This window comes from Myodes glareolus, chromosome 4, assembly GCF_982192425.1.
Source record: "Myodes glareolus chromosome 4, mMyoGla1.1, whole genome shotgun sequence".
Lineage (NCBI taxonomy): Eukaryota > Metazoa > Chordata > Mammalia > Rodentia > Cricetidae > Myodes > Myodes glareolus.
Window position 1 is genome coordinate 23,981,955 of NC_142029.1, and position 6,000 is coordinate 23,987,954.

Below are 6,000 nucleotides of genomic sequence, written 5' to 3' on the forward strand. Positions count from 1 at the left end.
AATTTTAGAGAGATCCCTTTGCTGGAGCTGACTAAAATACACACGTACTTTACACAAACAGCTCCCCCAGGGCTTCTGAATTTCCAATTGCACGTGACATTCCACCGGAACAGCCAATGGCTGCAAGCTTCCTAGACTATTAAAGAAAAGGAATTATAGAAACCAGAGAGTTTTTATTTTTATTTTTTTTAGTATTTAAAAGAATAAATAAATGAAATGGAGTTGGGCATGGTGGCATCATTCAGCAATGATAAACCAAAACCCAGAGAGAGGATATAAGTCACCCAAGTCTACAGAGAACCGCATTCTACTTCACTGTTCTGGGTTTGGCTGCTCCCCACCCCCGTCAGTCTTGCCCCGCCCTCCTCCCTTCCCCTGCCCACTCTCCACCTTTTTCACAGGGGTCGCCTCAGACCATCAGAAAACACAGAATATTTACATTGCAATTCATAACAGTAGCAAAATAGAAGTTATGAAGTAGCAATGAAGATAACTTTACGGTTAGAGATCACCACAGCAAGAGGAACAATATGTATCAAGTGGTGCAGCGGTAGGAAGGTTGGTCTGTGGACTAATGTGTTTGTGTTATTCCTTTTTCCTTTTGGGTGCTGTGGTTGAACGTAGGGTCTGCATGTGCTAAGCACATTCTCTGCCCCTGAGCTGAACCCCGAAAGCTGAGACTGGAATAGAGAGAAAAGCTAAAGGACCTTTTTGGTGGCCTGTGGGATTTCCCTCTTTGCGCAGTGATGGTTTCTCCACACTTTCCTTCCACACCTTGCTCTTCAACTGCTCAGGGAAGATGCATGACCTCCCGCCCATCCCCAGCCTCTCTGCTGGCTTCATGGTCTGCTCCGGTGCACGGCCCAGTTCACACTTCCTGGGTTCTGCCTATCTAGACTTTTCTAGTAAATCCTCCCTGTTTCACCAAGTCTGGCATGGGTGTGTTGACTCCTGGTTCCCAGTCTAAACCTCAGAGCGTTAGAGCTGCACTCAGAAGTCCAAGCACTCATTCACTACACAGGGAAGGCAGGGAACACTTTTCAGCTCTGTGCTCCAACTAGAGGTGTGGTGATGCATATGCAGGCATCAGTGGATCCGAACCCCTCTCTCCTTAAAGGAGAGAGAGAGAGAGAGAGAGAGAGAGAGAATAATGTATGTGTGTGGTGTGTGGTGTGTGTGTGTGTGGTGTGTGGTGTCTATGTATGTATATGTTTGTGTGTATGTGTGTGTGGTGTGTGTATGATGTATGTGTATGGTGTGTGGTATGTGTATGTGTGTGTGTTTGTGTATATGATGCATGTATATGATGTGCGGTGTGTGTATGTGTGTGTGGTGTGTGTGTGTGTTTGTGTATCTGATGTATGGTGTGTGTGTGTGCACGCAGGTACCAGAAGAGGGTAATGAATCCCCGGGAGTTGGAAGTTATAGGTGGTTATGAGTTGCTTGACTATTTCTGTGCCGGGAACGAACTCAGGTCCTTAGGAACAGCATCAAGTACCCTTTAACCTCTGGGCCACATTCTAGGTCCAAGCTGCCGCTGCTGGAATGTGTCCTGTGCTCTTGCAGCACTGGGAGCCCCAGAGGTTTGTACTCCGCTACTCCTATTAGAACCACCCACCTTTTGCAGAAGTCTTCGTCCATGGCTCAAAGTCCCCACCACAAACATTGCATCCTTCCTGCTGCCCCCACCCTCTCTGCCACCCCACACCTCTCAGTACTGGCACACCCCTGAGTGGTGAATACCTTTTACCCAGCACTCTTCTAAGCTCTGGAACTCGTCTACATGCTGAGAGGCCAGCTGTGAACCTAGCGAGAAAGAATCCTACGCTTCTGAAGTTTGAATGGACAGAGGACGTGGGGGTTCAGACTAAGTAAAATGTAGAGCTCTAAGTGCAAAGACAAAAACAAAGCAGGGGGCAGTGAGATGGGTCAGTGGGTGAAGGTGACTGCCACCAAGCCTGTTGCCCTTGGGACCTACAAGGTAGAAGAAAAGACTGACTTCTGAAACTTGTCCTCTGACTGTCACATGTGCTCTGTGGCACGTTTACACACACACACACACAAGTAAATAAATGTAATTTGAAAAATTAAAACCAAATAAAACAAAAACAGGGAAGGAGAACAGGAAGAGAAGGGGAAATTGTAAGAGATCTTTTATTTTGTTTTTGAGACCAAGTGTCATGTATCACAGCCTGGGCTTGAACTCCTTATATAGCTGAGGATGACACTGAACTTTTGATCTTCTTGGTTCTGCCTCTCACGTGCTGGGATTAAAGGTATGTTTGAACATGCAGTACTGGGGACTAAATCCAGGCTTTCATGCATGCAGTGCAAGCTCTCCAATAACCAAGCTATACCCCCAGCTTGTTTGAACTTCAGCACAGGAACTGTGCCTTAATCTACTGTCTCAGCCAGCAATTGCAACTCCACAGTTACCGACCTGCTTCTCTAGCAACCACCTGGCCACTCAGGCTGCAGCCTGTGGGAATTCTGTTCCTGCGGACACTGGCTGTTGCTTCTGCTAAAGGAAGCCTTAACTGAATCTCAAGATTCAAAGGCTGGGGTGAAAACCTGCTAGCTCAGAGAGGCTGGGTCGCAACAAGCTAGCCTTCTATTCTTGCTGGTGTCTCTGAAAGACCCACGCTTCCGCTCAGCTAAACCAGAAAAAGCTACACCATTCCAAATCCCTCCCTACTATTCCTGTATCTTTCTATCTCTCCTGAATGCCTTCTGATGCTCTATGATTACTTTCTGTCAACTAGTTGCTAATTCATCCTCCTAAACCCAAAGTTAATTTTATTTAATCAATACAAATGCAAACTCAAGTTTCACAGTGTGATTGACTATCCCCCAACACCAGCTCCTGAAAGACTTCCTGACAGTGTGTAGTATGGAAAAGTAAAGTGCTCAACTTGTGTTGGCTAGGCAGAGTTTATCATCATTTCCCCCTCCTCCCCCCCTTTTCTCCCTCCTCCTCCTCCTCCTCATCTCCCTCCTCCCCCTCTTCCTCCTCCTCCTCCTCCTTTTCTTCTTCTTCTTTGTCTTCTTCTTCTTCTTTTTTTCTTCTCCTTCTTCTTTTTCTTCATGATGAGGATTGAACTTCATCCCTAGTCCTGGGCAAAGTCTTGAAGCTGGAGGATAAAGATTTAGTGTGACTGGGGAGAGGGTAAACAAAGAAGATAGTTTCAAGGGAGCGTCAGAGACCGGACTTTGCGCTGTTTCTTTGAGACGGAAGCCACTGCTGTGATTTGAGCAGAACTATGGCATGATCTTGTCCTGGCAGGAATTCACGCCAGGTGCCAAAGAGGTTACAGCTACAATCCAGGGGAGAGGTGAGGAGGGTGATCAAGGCAGGATGGACAATCAGGTGGGGAAGGATCAAAGAGAATGGCATGATACGATGTAGACTTGAGCTGCAAGGTCATGGAGGAAGCTCAACAGGTAAAGGTGGCTGCTGTGCAAGCCCGACAAACTGAGGCCAATTTCTAAAACCCATTTAAAGATGAAGGGAAATGCCACTAAGTTGTCCTCTGACCTCCAGGTTGCACTGTGGCAATCATGCCTAACCCCCACACAAATCACACACACACACACACACACACACACATCATTTGTGTTGAAATTCAAAAACTTAGGTCTGAGCTACAGGAAGGATGTTGGTGTTTGGAACAGAGACAGCGAAGCCTGGAAGTGGTGATCAGGATGTGGACTACTGAGCAGGTAGCTGGATATGCAAATCTAGGGAGATGACTCAGACTGGTCCATTCAGCATCGCTAGTATAAAGATGAGAGCCCATCAAAGCCTTGAGAACCAAGGAATCACTCAGCTTCAAGGAAGGGGCATCCACCAAGTTAATTGCTAATGATGACTCTAGAATAAAACGAAGCTGAGCAGGAAATGGGGCAATACCAGATTCCATTAGATATGTAAAGTACAAACATGGGGACTGTGGCTCAGTTGGCTGAGTGCTTGCTTAACATTTGTGAAGCCCTGGGTTCAGTCCCCATCACTTGTCAATGGGGCACAGTGGTGCATACCTGTTATCTCAGCGTTCTAGAGGTGGAGGCAAGAGGATCATAGGTTCAAGGTCATCTTTGACTATATAACGGATTTGAGAGTACGGTCTTAACCTCTCCTTAAAAGTACAGTCCAAAAGTGTTCCCAAAGGCATAGTAAGGGCTAACTAGCAGCACATGAGCCAGAAACTAAACAGTTTTAAGTCATGGGAACACCAAACAAGAAATGGAAGGATACAGCATCTTTCTTTTTAAAAAAATTTATTTTTATGTGTATATGTATATTTACATGTGTTTATATGAACTGTGTGTGGCAGCTCCCACAGAGACCAGAAGAGGGCATCAGATCCATTGGAACTGGAGCTTCAGATGGCTGTGAGCTGCATGTGGGTGCTGGGACCAGGACTCAGGTCCTCTGGAAGCACTTTAAGCACTGAGCCATCATCTCTCCAGCCTCAAACGTGGTAAGGTTTTTGTTTGTTTGTTTCTTTGCTTTGTTTTGTCTTTTCAAGACAGTCCTGGCTGACCTGGAACTCACTTTGTAGACCAGGCTGACCTTCAAAGAGATGCGCCTGTCTCTGCCTCCAGAGTGCTGGGATTAAAAGCATGAGCCACCACTATCCATAGGTTCTTGGTTTTGGTTGGTTTTTTTTTCTTTTATAAAAAGATTTATTTATTTTTTATGTATTGATGTTTTGCCTACATGTCTGTCTGTGTAAGAATGTCAAATCCCCTAGATCTGGAGTTACAGACAGTTGTGAACTGCCATATGGGTGCTGGGAATTGAATCCAGAGCCTTTGGAAAAGTAGCCAGGGCTCTTAACCACTGAGCCATCTCTCTAGCCCCTTGGTTTTGTTTTTTAAGATTCGTTTTATTATTTTAAATTGTATATAATTGTGTGTCTGCCTGTAGGTACAGGTGTCACAGAGGCCAAAGGTATCAGAACTCCCGGAGCGAGAGTTACAGAATAATGTGAGCTGCCCGAGTGGGTGCTGGAACCCAAACCTAGGTCCTCTGCAAACGCAATAAGCACTCCGATCAGTGATCCATCTCTTCAGTCTCAGATGCGGCATTTTAAACAGCCATTGTGTGTGCATTCCTCTCCCCAGTCCAGCCTGACAATTGATTTCCCAGCTTCAGACATTGAGGCAAGTGACCTGGCTATGTCAATTAGAGAAATGTGGAGAAGAGGCAGTCCTGAAAATGAGAACCACACAATGGGATTGAAAAGGTGAAGAGGACCCAACACCACGGGGGCAGGCCCTGCACCTGCTGCTTTAAGCCTCCTACCCTTAGAAAGTCCACCCTCAAAGCCCCAGTATTTCCAGCCTGCAGGTGGGTAAAATGGGAGCAAGCAAGTCTTCATTGTCCCTCAGAGAGGCGGAACACAGTCCGGACTGGGTTGGCAACTGAGGAGGAAGGAAGGAAGACAAGAGAACTCTCAGCTTGAGATGACAGAGGTAGAGGGGACAAGGGACTGTGGTATCTCCAGTGGGTCTGTTGGTACAACCTGTGGAGAAGCTAAGCAGGATTCAGGTCAAGAAGACGTGAAGTGGAAAAAGACAGGGCTCAATGAATTGGCCTCCACTGAGCCTAGAACAGAGATGGAGGAGACCCCGAGGTAGGGTCATGGCAAGGATAAGATCCAGAGGCTCAGGTGAAAAGATGAACAGAAAGAAGGCAGAGGTGACCACGAGGGAGAGCAGAAGGCACCGCGTGCAGAGTGGGGCGCAGGAGCAGTTCGGTGGTGCCCAGGCGTGGGGTTCTCTGTGGGGCAGGGTGGTCACACTGGCGGGGCGCCCCCGCGTGGGCCGCTCGCCCAAGATGGCGATGGAGGGGCGGGCGAAGTGGCCGCGGCCCCGGCCCCCGCGCCGGCCCCCGCTCGGGCCCGGGCCCCGGAGGCCGCGCCCCCGCCCGCGGCGCCGCGCCTCCCGGAGCCACTGACGCCCGGCGCGCCCTCCCCCGGCGGCGGCCCAGGCGCC